General features: G+C 44.1%; 1 protein-coding gene across 1 annotated transcript in view; it reads left to right on the top strand.

Moving 5' to 3' along the window:
* Positions 1 to 1,798: 1,798 nt before the first annotated feature.
* LOC122553918 (G-protein coupled receptor 4-like) overlaps positions 1,799 to 14,450 on the top strand; it is a 23,889-nt gene continuing 11,237 nt past the window's right edge. The window contains exon 1 of the mRNA XM_043698426.1: positions 1,799 to 1,860. The gene's annotated coding sequence lies outside the window, so the exon portion shown is untranslated. The remainder of the gene's footprint in view (positions 1,861 to 14,450) is intronic.

Genomic DNA, 14,450 nt, shown 5'->3' on the forward strand with positions numbered 1-14,450 from the left:
GCTGAAGACGTCGTGCAGCTTGGCATCTTTTACCGTGTCCATCAGGGCTCTGGACGTGGCGTCCAGTTTACTGTCCCCCCCGCCGGATCATCCATCTGCATCAATGATACAGTTGAGGTCTCCGGCCAGAATGACCGGCCTGGACGTAGCCAGCAACAGTGGAAGCTGCTGCAGGACGGCCAACCGTTCACTCTTACCCACTGGGGTATACACATTAATCAGTCTCAGGGGAGCGTTCCTGTACATGACGTCAGTGACGAGGAGGCGCCAGCCCACCACGTCTTTGGACAGCCCATTGGGAATGGCTCCTCGTTTTACGTCATACCATTCTACATGCAGCACAAGCTAACCACAGAGAGGAAAACACATGCATATTTAAATTAATTTTCTTTCATTCCAAGTACAATTTGATTACATTTAATCCCCAGGCTGTGAGAATAGGACAGAGTTTGTTTCTCCGGTGGTTTTGAGCAGACTGTTTTCGGGAGCAGCGAAATGCTGCAGACTTTGGAGAGAATCTCCAGCCAATGAGGAATGGGGGAACTCCAAGTTTTGTCCATTTGTGATCGGATACTTTGATAAATAAACCAATGAACTGCAGGTGCTGGAGATCCGAAACGAAAACAGAAATTGCTGGAGAAACTCAGCAGGTCTGGCGGCATCCGTGCAGAGAAAGCAGAGTTAATATTTTAGGTCCAGTGACCCTTCTCCAGAACATATAAGTCAATATTTGGTCAGGTATGAGCATCTTTCTCTTTATATATCATACCTTTTAATTATCAGTCATGGATAGCAACAGGTATCGCACCCTGGGCTAGATTCTAACCGTCTCTCGACCTGGAAATAGTTGCTTGTTTCCTGTTGCTGCTGAGAGTGATAATACTGAGGGCAAAGTGCAAACAAAACATGAGATCCAATGCTTCAAAACTTGAGGAATGAGAGTCTTTAGTCTGATTTCAAACGTTTATTGAGTGGAAAGTGAAGAGAATTTTAAATTTTGCAAATTTTAAATTTATTGCTGATCTTGCTCTCTGTTTACCTTCTCTGCAGCTTATAGCATTGTATTCCTCGCTCTGTTCCATTACCCTGATGCAGTTTGTGTGGTTTGATTTGTCTGTACTGCACACAAAACAAAACTTTTCACTGTACCTAGGTATATGTGACAATAATAAATCAAACCAAGCCATAAGGAAAAGCCCAAGGCTGATATTTATATAGATCCTTTTGTGATCACTGAATGTCTCAAAGCACTTCAAAATCAATTAAATTCCAATTATTGTTATAAAGCAGGAAATGAGACCACCAGCTTATTCACAGTATGCTTACACAAATAGGAAAGTGCTAATGACCAAATCTTTGACTTGAATCGTGTTGATGAAGAGAACGAGGGTACCTAGTTTTCTTTTTTCAAAAAGCACCATTAATCTTTTACATTCATCCAAAAGAGTCACAGTTTAAAGTCTCATACAATAAACAGCTCTTGAGTACCAGCTTGGATTTCTGTGCTCAACTCCCAGAGCAGCAGCAGAAACTATAACCTTACAACTAAGAGCTGTTTTTATTACTAACTGATGTGTTGGCCTTCAGGTACTCTGTCTTCCCTGTCAATTGCTCTACACTTGCCGAAAGTCTACCCTCTACCATCCCCTGAAACATGCTTTACAACACACGTGCAATGTAAATATTTAGTTTTGCGATGACAGAGCCGTTAAAGCTTGACAGCGGATTCACTGGAACGTTAACCAAAGGGAACTGTGTTCAGTGGGACTACGGAGAATGTGTTATTGGGATTAAAGCAATATTCAAATATTTTAGGTCCAGTGACCCTTCTCCAGAACATATAAGTCAATATTTGGTCAGGTATGAGCATCTTTCTCTTTATATATCATACCTTTTAATTATCAGTCATGGATAGCAACAGGTATCGCACCCTGGGCTAGATTCTAACCGTCTCTCGACCTGGAAATGGTTGCTCGTTTCCTGTTGCTGCTGAGAGTGATAATATGGTGTAACACAAAATATGGAATTTACATAACAAACGGCTATGACATTTATAAAACATGGTGCCTGGGTCTCTTGGGATGCAGAGGTTGTGTCCCTACCTCAGTACCAGGAGACCCAGTTCAAGTCAAAATTGCTCCAGAGATGTGTCATAACTACCACAAGCAGACTAATTAAAAATATCCATGGTATGGCTTCTATAACAAAGATCTGAGAAGTTTAGATAACATGCAGCTACAGACTTTGTACATCAAGAGGTTAATGGCTTTCTGCAATATGGGTCTGTGAAGGCTTTACAATTCAGGGGCTCAGGAGAGTATACAAGATGGCTTTGCAGAGTTTATATAAAATGGGCGGTGTGCCCATAGAGAGCATAAGAACATAAGGAATAGGAGCAGGAGTAGGCCATTTGGCCCCTCGAGCCATTGAATAAGATCATGGCTGATCTTTTCATGGCCTTAGCTCCACTTGCCGCCCACTCACCATAGCCCTTAATTCCATTACTGTTCAAAAATCTATCTTTGCCTTAAAAACATTCAACGAGGTCACCTCACAACTGCTTCACTGGACAGAGAATTCCACAGATTCATAATCCTTGGAAAAGCACAGCAGGCCATGCAGCAGCCGAGGAGCAGGAGAATCGGTGTTTCAAGCAGGAACCCTACATCAGAAAGGGCTCCTGCCAGAAACATCAATTTTCCTGCACCTCGGATGTTGCCTGACCTGCTGTGCTTTTCCAGCACTACACACACTCCACTCTGATCTCCAGCATCTGCAGTCCTCACTTTCCCCTAAAGAAGTTCCTCCTCAACTCAGGCCTGAACCTACTCCCCCTTCTTTTCGGGCTATGCTCCCTCGTTCGAGTTTCACCTGCCAGTGGAAATAACCTCCCTGTCTCTATCTTATCTATTCCCTTCATAATTTTTTATGTTTCTATGAGATCTCCCCTCATTCTTCAAAATTCCAATGGATTTAACTCCAGTCTACTTAGTCTCTCCTCATAAGCTAATCTTTTCAACTCCAGAATCAACCTCGCCAACCTCCTCTGCACCCCCTCCAGTGCCACTACATCCTTTTTCAAGTACACAGTCCTCCAGGCATCTGGGCTCTGAGGAGGCTCACCAGATTGATCCCAGAGGTGAGCGGTTTGTCACATGAAGAGAGATTGAACAGTTTAGGCCGATACTCTCTGGAACTTTGAAGAACGCGGGGGAGATCACATTGGGGTATTCAAGATGATAAAAAGGTCCGGATAAAATGGACATGGAGCGGATGCTTCCTCTTGTGAGGCATTCTGGGACAAAAGGTCACAGTCTCAGGGTAAGGGGCAGCAAATTTAAAACAGAGCTGAGGAGAAACTACTTCCCCCAAGGGTTGTGAATCTGTGGAATTAGCTATCCCCCAAAGTGCGGTGGATGCTGGGACAGTGAGTAAATTTAAAGAGGAGTTAGACAGATTTTTATTTGGTAATGGGATGAGGGGTTATGAGGAGAAGGCAGGAAAGTAGGGGGAAAGGAGCATATCAGCCATGATTGAATGGCGGAGCGGATTTGATGGGCCGAAGGGCCTAATTCTGCTCCTATATCATATGAACTTATGAAGGGTTTGCACAAAGGACTAAGCAGCTCGTCTCACGTGGGACTGAGGAATGGGTTTGGGACTTTGAGCTGCATGCAATCAAGGGGCTTCACAAAATAATGGGTTGCGAATGTTGTTGCTAGGTTTGGTAATGTTAGAGCAGAATCAATCAAAGACAGTGTCCCTGAGGCAGACAACAGAGAAGGAACATTGACAGTGGATGTGTGGACAACTACATGAAATGCTTTACTGGGCTGGATTAGATAAGGAGGAGTTCACCATTACATAATTTCAATATTGATGGGTGAGAAAACACCTAAATGGAGTCATAGAGATGTACAACATGGAAACAGACCTTTTGGTCCAACTCATCCATGCTGACCAGACATCCTAACCTAATCTAGTCCCATTTGCCAGCACTTGGTCCATTTCCATCTTAACCCTTCCCATTCATATACCCATCCAGATGGCTTTTAAATGTTGTAATTGTACCAGCTTCCATTAGCAAGATGCAGAAGCAGGCTGTTCGGCCCATCAAGTCCATACTGACCCTTCAAAGAGCATCCCTCCCAGACCCACCCCCACCTTACCCTACCCCTGCATTTACCATGGCTAACATACCTAATGTACACATCCATGGATATTGGGCAATTAGGCATCACCAATCCACCTAACCTGCACAACTTTGGATTGTGAGAGGAAACCGGAACACCCAGGGGAAACCCACACAGACACGGGGAGAATGCGCAAACTCCACACAGACATTCACCTGAGGCTGGAATCGAACCTGGGTCCCTAGTGTTGTGAGGCAGCAGTGCTAATCAGTGAGCCACCGTGCCAACCCGTATGCAGAGCAAAGAATGTTTGCTTCAAAGTTGTTTAAATAGAGCTCTGTGTGCCAGCCTCCTTTCTGTAGAAACATGGAATGGGGAAAGGTCACTCTGAGGTAGGTTGGAGTTTTGGGGAGTCACTATCAGGTTTGGTTCCATTGAATTGCCAACATGACATAGTCCTCTTTCAGTGACAGTGTGAAGGGTGACAGAATTGGGGTATAGGAGATCACTACGGAATGCAGACAAAATCAAACATGATTAATTTAGTTCTAGCCATATTTTCACCGGTTCACCTCATTGGTTCTGTTTTGTGCAGGATCACTGAAGCAGCAGTTTGCCAGTATACGTTTCGGGGTTTACTGTCAACACTCCTTCAACCAATAACAACTTCTTGCACTTTGATATTGAAGAAATTCCAAGGGGTTTCCAGACTGTGGGCATTGCAAATGGAGCTAGGATTGGCCAAGAGCTTGGCGAAAGAGGTGGAGTTGAGGAGTCAGGGGAAGTTGAGGTGTGATGTAGAATAGGAGCAGAGTTTCAGAGAGTGCAATTGAAGATAGTCAGGACTCCCATCAGGAACGGGGAGGGCTGAATCCCTGCTACAGGAAGGATGTTGTGAAACTTAAAATGGTCTAGAAAAGATTACACAGATGTTGCCAGGGTTGGAGGACTTGAGCTACAGGGAGAGGATGAACAGGCTGGGGCTGTTTTCCCTGGAACATCGGTGACCTTATAGAGGTTTATAAAATCATAAGGGGCAATGATAGGATAAATAGACAAGGTCTTTTCCCTGGGTTAGGATGGGTCCAGAACTAGAGGGCATAGGTTTAGGGTGAGAGGGGAAAGATATAAAAGGGACCTAAGGGGCAACTTTTTCACGCAGAGGGTGGTACGTGTATGGAATGAGCTGCCAGAAGAAGTGATGGAGGCTAGTATAATTGCAACATTTAAAAGGCATCTGGATGGGTATATGAATAGGAAGGGCTTAGAGGGATATGGGCCAAGTGCTGGCAAATGGGACTAGATTAATTTAGGATATCTGGTCGGCATGGACGGGCTTGACTGAAGGGTCTGTTTCTGTGTTGTACATCTCTATGACTCCATGGCTTCCTGTGACAGCTCATTCCATACACACACAAGCCGCCGTATGAAAAAGTTGCCCCTTAGGTCCCTTTTATATCTTTCCCTTTTCATCCGAGAACACATTTATCAATCTTCCTGGATTCAAAAAACTCTATAAACAAACAATTGCCCTTATTTATAACAAAATGACTGTTTCCTGCAGAGCTTTGGCAAAGAGAGTTAAGAAGAGTCCACTGGGATTTTATGAATCCATTAAGAACAAAAGGGTAACGAGGGAGAGAATAGGACCCCTCAAAGATCAGCAAGGCGACCTTTGTGTGGAGCCAGAGGAGATGGGGGAGATACTAAACGAGTATTTTGCGTCAGTGTTTACTGTGGAGAAGGACATGGAAGATACAGAATGCAGGGAAATAGATGGTGACATTTTGAAAAATGTTCATATTACAGGGGAGGATGTCTTAAAATGCATAAAGGTGGATAAATTCCCAGGAGCTGATCAGGTGTACCCTAGAACACTGCTGGAAGCTAGGAAAGTGATTGCTGAGTCCCTTGCTGAGATATTTGTATCATCGATAGTCAGACGTTAGAAGTCATGGAATATAAGGAGAACTAGCCATTTGGATACAGAACAGGCTCAAAGGTAGAAGACAGAGGGTGGTGGTGGAGGGTTGTTTTTCATACTGGAGGCCTCTGATCAGTGGAGTGCCACAAGGATCGGTGCTAGGTCCACTGTTTTTTGTCATTTATATAAATGATTTGGATGTGAGCATAAGAGGTATAAGTTAATAAGTTTGCAGATGACACTAAAATTGGAAGTGCAGTAAATAGTGAAGAAGATTACCTCTGAGTACAATGAAATCTTGATCAGATGGGCCAATGGGCTGAGGAGTGGCAGATGGACAAAGAACAAACCAAAGAAAATTTACAGTTCAGGAACAGGCCCTTCGGCCCTCTAAGCCTGAGCCGATCCAAATGTATTGTCTAAACCTGTCGGTCAATTCCTAAGCATCTGTATCCCTCTGCTCCCCACCTACTCATGCATCTGGCCAGACGCATCTTAAATGAATCTACCGTGCCTGCCTCTACCACCTCTGCTGGCAACACATTCCAAACGCCCACCACCCTGTGTGTGAAGTACTTACCGTGTGTATCCCCCTTAAACTTTCCACTCTCACCTTGAAAGCATGAATCCTACTACTCTCTGTCTCCTGTTGTGCAACCAGTTCTTTATCCACCTAGCCAGAACACCCTGCACACCATGTGACTTCAGTTTCTCCATTAGTTTACAATGGGGAACCTTATTAAACCCCTTACTAAACTCTATGTATATGAAATCAACAGCCCTTCCTTCATCTAATAACTTGGTCACTTCCTCAAAGAACTCTATTAAGTTGGTTCTTCGCGCACAAAACCATGTTGCCTATCACTGATAAGCTCATTCTTTTCTAAATATAAATAGATCCTATCTCTCAGTACCCCCTCCAGCAACTTAGCCACCACTGACGTCAGTCTCAATCTCTATCCACCCTGTCTATACCCTTCATGATTTTGTAAACCTCAATCACATCCCCCCTCAATTTCCTTTTTTCTAGTGAAAACAATCCTAACCTACTCAACCTCTCTTCATAGCTAGCACCTTCCATATCAGGCAACATCCTCATAAACCTTCTCTGCACCCTCCCCAATGCGTCCACATCCTTTTGGTAATGTGGCGCCCAGAACTGTACACAATATTCTAAATGCGGCCGTACCAACGTCATGTACAATTTTAACATGCCCTGCCAGCTCTTATACTCAATACCCCGTCCGATTAAGGCAAGCATATTATATGCTGCCTTGACCACTCTATCCACCTGTACAGCAACCTTCAGGGTACAATGGACCTGCACTCCCAGATCTCTCTGCCCATCAACTTTTCCCAAGACCCTTCCATTCATTGTATAATTCGCTCTAGAATTAGACTTGCCTAAATGCATCACCTCACATTTGTCTGGATTGAAAGCCATCTGCCACTTTTCCGCCCAACTCTCCAGTCTATCTAGATCCTCCTGTATTCTCTGACAGTCCCCTTATACTTTCTGCTACTCCACCAACCTGTGTGTCATCTGCAAACTTGCTGATCATACCAACAGTGCCCTCTTCCAGATCATTTATGTATATTACAACCAACAGTGGCCCCAACACTGACCCCTGTGGAACACCACTGGTCACCTTTCTCCATTTTGAGAAACTCCCTTCAACTACTACTCTCTGTCTCCTGTTGCCCAACCAGTTCTTTATCCACCTAGCTAGAACGCCCTGCACACCATGTGACTTCACTTTCTCCATTAGTCTGCAATGGGGAACCTTACTACAGTCCATGTATATGACATCAACAGCCCTTCCTTCATCTAACAACTTGGTCACTTCCTCAAAGAACTCTATTAAGTTAGTAAGGCATGATCTCCCCCGCACAAAACCATGTTGCCTATCACTGATAAGCTCATTCTTTTCTAAAGATAAATAGATTCTATCTCTCAGTACCTCCTCCAGCAACTTTCCCACCACTGACGTCAGGCTCACTGGTCTATAGTTACCCGGAATATCCCTACTACCCTTCTTGTACAGGGGGACAACATGAGCAACCTTTCACTCCTCCGGCACAACACCTGTATTTAAAGATGCCACAAAGATATCTGTCAGGGCCCCAGCTATTTCGTCTCTCACCTCCCTCAGCAACCTGGGATAGATCTCATCCGGTCCTGGGGACTTGTCCACCTTAATAACCTCTAGCCTACCCAACACATTTTCCCTACTTATGCCAACGTGATCCAGACTAATCAAACTTCTATCTCTAATCTCAACATTCTTCATGTTCCTCTCCTCAGTGAACACTGATGCAAAGTAATCATTCAGATTCTCACCCATTCTCTCAGGTTCGACACACAGCCTTCCTTCATTATCCTTTAGTGGACCAATCCTTTCTCTAGTTACCCGCTTGCTCCTTATATAAGAATAAAATGCTTTGGGATCTCCTTAATTCTGCTTGCTAAAGCTACTTCATGACCCCTTTTAACCCGTTTGATTCCTTGTTTAAGACTTGTCCTACTCTTCCGATATTCCTCCAGGGCCCGTTCTGTTCTTAGCTGCCTCGACCTTATGTATGCTTCTCTTTTCCTCTTGGCTAGTTGTACAATTTTTTTTTAGATTACATTACAGTGTGGAAACAGGCCCTTCGGCCCAACAAGTCCACACCGACCCGCCGAAGCGCAACCCACCCATACCCCTACATTTACCCCTTACCTAATACTACGGGCAATTTAGCATGGCCGATTCACCTGACCTGCATATCTTTGGACTGTGGGAGGAAACCGGAGCACCCGGAGGAAACCCACGCAGACACGGGGAGAACGTGCAACTCCACACAGTCAGTCGCCTGAGGCGGGAATTGAACCCGGGTCTCAGGCGCTGTGAGGCAGCAGTGCTAACCACTGTGCCACCGTGCCGCCCACGGTTCTTCTGTCATCCACGGTTCATGAATCTTGCTCTTCCTATCCTTTGCCTCCAACTGCACTACCGTTAACCTATCTTTGAAAGCCTCCCACATATCAAATGTGGACTTTGCTTCAAATAGCTGTGTCCAATCCACATTTCCCAGTTCCTGCCTAATTTTGATATAATTGGCCTTGGCCCAGTTTAGTACTCTTCCCTAAGGACCACTCTCTTCTTTATCTATGAGTATTCTAAAACTTACAGAATTGTGGTCACTGGTCCCAAAGAAATCCCCCACCGCAACTTCTACCACTCATCCTGGCTCTTTCCCCAATACCAGGTCCAATATGGCCCCTTCCCTCGTCGGACTATTGACTTACTGCTCTAGAAAACTCTCCTGGATGCTTCATACAAATTCTACCCCATCCAGTCCTCTGACGCTAAGTGTATCCCAGTCAATGTTGGGAAAATTAAAATCTCCCATCACCCTATTGCCTCTACATCTTTCCATAATCTGTTTACCTATTTGTTCTTCTACCTCATGCTCACTGTTGGGAGGCCTGTAATACAGCACCAACAGTGTAACTGCACCCTTCTTATTTCTCAGCTCCACCCATAATGCCTCACTACTCAAGACCTCCATAGTGTCCCCCTTTAGCACAGCCGTGATATCGTCCTTGACCTGCAATGCAACTCCACCCCCTCTTTTACTTCCCTCCCTGTCCTGTCTGAAGCGTCTATAACCTGGAACATTTAGTTGCCAACCATTATGCCCTTCCTTCAACCAAGTCTCTGTGATGGCAATAATGTCATAATCGCAGGCACCAATCCAAGCCCTAAGTTCATCTGCCTTACACGCTATACGCTTTGCATTTCAGGCCAACAGTTCTTTTGCGCTCACCTGCTCTCTGCCTATTCTGCCCTTTATTAATGTTATCTTCATAATGCTTACAGTCCCCAGTCTCCGCCTCGCTGCCTACTTGTTTTCTCTTCTGGTTCCCAGTCCCCTGCCACATTAGTTTAAACCTCCCCAACAGCAGTAGCAAAAAAGGTGGATAAATTCCCAGGACCTAATCAGCTGAACCCTAGAACTCCGTGGGAAGCTAGGAAAGTGATTGCTGGGCCCCTTGCTGAAATATTTGTATCATCGATAGTCACAGGTGAGGTACTAGAATTCCGGAGGTTGGCTAACGTGATGCCACTATTTAAGAAGGGTGGTAAGGAAAAGCGAGGGAACTATAGACCAGCGAGCCTGATGTCGGTGGTGGGCAAGTTGTTGGAGTGAATCCTGAGGGACAGGACCGATTAGGGATAGTCGACATGGCTTTGTGCATGGGAAATCATGTCTCATTAACTTGCCTGAGGTTTTTTGAAGAGGTAACGAAGAGGATTAATGATAGCAGAGTGGTGGACATGATCTATATTGACTGCAATAAAGTGTTCAACAAGGTTTCTCATATTCGACTGGGTAGTAAGGCTAATGTCATGGAATACGTGAGAGAACGAGCCATTTGGATACAGAACTGGCTTGAAGGTAGAAGACAGAGGGTGGTGGTGGAGGGTTGTTTTTCAGACTGGAGGCCAGTGAGCAGTTGTGTGCTGCAAGGATTGGTGCTGGGTTCACTACTTTTGTCATTTACATAAATGATTTGGATGTGAACATAAGAGGTATAATTAATATGTTTGCAGATGACACCAAAATTGGAGGTGTAGTGAATAGTGAAGAAGGTTACCTCAGAGTACAACAGGATCTTGATCAGATGGGCCAATGGACTGAGGAGTGGCAGATGGAGTTTAATTTAGATAAATGTGAGATGCTGCATTTTGGAAAGGCAAATCAGGGTGGACTTATTCACCTGATGGTAAGTTCCTGGGGAATATTGCTGAACAAAGAGACCTTGGATTGTAGGTTCATAGTTCCTTGAAAATAAAGTCACAGGTAGATAGGATAGTGAAGAAGGTGTTTGGTATGCTTTCCTTTATTGGTCAGAGCATTGAGTGTAGAAGTTGGGAGGTTAGGTCACTTTTGGAATATTGCGTGCAATTTTGGTCTCTTTCCTATTGGAAGGATGTTGTAAAACTTGAAAGGGTTCAGAAAAGATTTACAAGGATGTTGGCAGGTTGAGCTATAGGGAGAGGCTGAATACGCTGGGGCTGTTTTCTCTGGAGTGTCAGAGGCTGAGGGGTGACTTTATAGAGGTTGATAAAATCATGAGGGGCATGGATAGGATAAATAGACAAAGTCTTTTCCCTGGGGTTTGGGAGTCCGGAACTAGAGGACAAAGGTTTAGGGTGAGAGGAGAAGGATTTAAAAGGGACCTAAGGGGCAACTTTTTCATGCAGAGTGGTGTGTGTATGGAATGACCTGCCAGAGGAAGTGGTGGTAGTTGGTATGATTACAACATTTAAAAGGCATCTGGATGGTTATATGAATAGGAAGGGTTTAGGGGGATATGGACCAAGTGCTGGAAAATGGGACTAGAATAATTTTGGAGATCTGGTCAACATGGACAATTTGAACAGATGGGTCAGTTTCTATGCTGTACACCTCTATGTGTTTATGATTCTATAATTCTATCTTCATTCTGGAATTAGAAGGAAGAAGTTAAAAGGACTTCCTGATCTTAGAAGACCCCTTTTGAAGTGCAGTTTGGAATGGTAGCCATGTAATTAGACTCAGTAAGGTTCTAAAAACAGAATTGTAAGGATGGCCAGACAATCTATTTTAGTGTGGTGGGCTGTGGTACAAGTGTTGGCCATGCATTACAACAACTTGTATCCATGTGATCGATTTAATGTAAAGGAACATCCAAGGCACTTCACAGTGCCATGTAACTGTGGGTCAGTTAGCTCAGTTGGCTGGCCAGCTGATCTCTGATGCAGAGTGGTGGTAATAGCACACATTAAATTCCCAAACTGACTTATACACCTAAATGAAGAACATTCCTTCGTGACCCCTTCCCCTTGCCTGAGGCATGGTGACCCTCAGGTTAAATTGATTGTTGATTGTTAGGAAATCTCATCTGGATCACTAATGTCCTTTAGGGAAGGAAGCTGCCATCCTTACCCGGTCTGGCCTACATGTGACTCCAGGCCCACAGCAATGTGGTTGAAGGAAGTGAGAATTAAAATCATGGGGCAATGGCCATAATCTTTCAGTCTTCCTTGGACTCAGAGGAAGTGCTGAAAGTCTGGAAAATCGCAAACATTACAGCCTTGCTCAAGAACTGATAGTCTTGGGAAACCAGACTAGTCTGTTTAACTGAGAAGAATTCTAAAAGCAATTATTCAGAACAGAATCAGCAGTTGCATCGGAACAGCGTGTTCATTTGGAAGAGTCAGCATGGATTTCTCAATGGGAAACTAACTTGCTGGAGTTATTGGAAGAGGTAACAGAAAGGCTGAATGAGGGTAGTGCTGTTGATGTGGTGAACATGGATTTCCAGAAGACATTTCATACAGTGACACACAACAGACTTGTGAGACAATGTCATGGTGAAAAAGGGACAGTAAACATAAAACATAGTGTCACAAAGCTAGTCCCTCTTTCTCTCAAAGCTGTTCCTTCGCTCAAGGAGACTCTGTCCTTGATTTTTTTCAGAGGGGCAATAAACCGGGCCAGACTCCAATCAGTCTGGTTAAAAAGATTTTGAGATGAAAATGATTTTGAGAGGCCTTTTGTTAATATACAAACAGATGAGACTTCAGGCCAAAGTGGTCGTGCTTTAGAAGTGACCTGTATAAAGTGAGGGGACCGGTCAGCTGTCTAGCTGAGCTGAGCTGAGCTAAGCTGAGCAGTTTTAGTTCACTCTTGAACTGGGAAGTTCAACAGGGAGTTGTGTGGAAACTCTCTCTCTTTCTGCCCTTCATCTTCAATCTGTAAGCATGTGTTCCATTTATACTATTTTAAAATCTAATAGTCAACCTAGCTATCTTACTCCAGGTAATTTTCACTGTACACTTACTGAAACAAATTACAAAGTTATGGTCCGGGACTGCCTGCTTAAGAATGTTTTCAGTGGTCTGGCCTAGTCCATAACAGATTGGGGACTCTTTGCAGGATTTTAAACAGCGAGTGGTGGGTGCTAATGTCTTTATTTTGGTATTGGTTTGGTTGGGTAGACAAAGTTTGGGATAAGAATGGCTCTTTCAGTCACCAAATGTTTTCTGGAAGTGGATGTGGTGACTTTGGAAGGTTTTGCAAAAAGTGAATAAGATCAAGCTGTAGGAATTAGCAGAGAAGCTGGAATTGGACCGGCCTGCTTCTGTGAGTAAGGGAGAGATAATTCCAGCAGTAATTCTCAGCATTTAGACTTGCTGGAGAAGCCATCAGAATCTCTCGAGATGGCAAGAATTCAATTGCAAATGAAGCAGTTTAAGTTAGAGGTGAGAGATAAGGAAACAGCAGAAATGAAACAGTTTGAGTCACGATTAGAAGCAGAAGAGAAAGAAAAAGAGAGAGAAAAAGAGAGGGCTTTCAAACTTTAAAACCTGACACTTAAAAAGGGAGGTCAGCTGAAAAGGCTGGAGATAAAGGCTGAGGGTAGGCTCAGTGAGGAAGAGAGTGAGGTTGAACAAGCCCCTGGTAATCAGAAGCCTAGTGAGGAACTGTTTAAGTAGGTTCAAGCATTGTCTAAATCGGGTGAGAAGGATGTGGAAAGGTGGCTAAACATTTGAAAGGTCACTAAACAAATGCAGTGGCCAGTGGCAATGTGGGTTTTGTTGCTCCAAATGAAACTTGTAAGTAGGGCTAGTGAGGTATTCGCATCCCTATCAGAGGAGATATCTGGGGTTTATCAGGAGGTCAAAAAAACCATTTTAAGTGCATATGAGCTTGTACCAGAAGCCTTTGGAAAAAGTTTCAGGAATCTAAGAAGGGACCCAGGCCAAACCTACATTGAGTTTGAAAGGATCCAACAGAGTAATTTTGATTGATGGATAAGAGCTTGAAAAATCGAGCAAACCATGATGCCCTTAGACAGGTAATTAGTTTGGAGGAATTCAAAAATTCACTGCCTGAAGTAGTGCAAACTCATGTGGAAGAGCAGAGAGTTAAAACAGCGAGGTTAGCAGCTGGAGTGGCTGATGGTTATGAGCTGGTCCATAAAACACGGTTTGGCTTCCAGAATCAATTTCAGTCCATGAGGGATAGAAACTGGGGCAAAGAGATACCCTCACGTGGAAAGGGAAAGGTAGATCTCAGTGAAGATCACAAGGAGAACTTACCACAGGGTGAAAAAGAAACCCTTGAGAGGGACAAAGAAGTTAAAAAGCTCCAGTGTTTAATTGTAATAAAGTGGGCGACACAAAATCACAGTGTTGGTGGGCTAGGAGAAAGGCAGATGTAGGAAAACTGAACAAACCTGGGAGTTTTGTTGGACTAGTAACAAAAAGCACCAGGGAGGTTAGACAACTGCCCCAGAGTGTTCAAGATGATCAGAGATCGATTAAGGAGGAAGTGCCAGATCTGCTTAAAAAAAATAC

Source organism: Chiloscyllium plagiosum, chromosome 10 (assembly GCF_004010195.1).
Source record: "Chiloscyllium plagiosum isolate BGI_BamShark_2017 chromosome 10, ASM401019v2, whole genome shotgun sequence".
NCBI classification, from domain to species: domain Eukaryota; kingdom Metazoa; phylum Chordata; class Chondrichthyes; order Orectolobiformes; family Hemiscylliidae; genus Chiloscyllium; species Chiloscyllium plagiosum.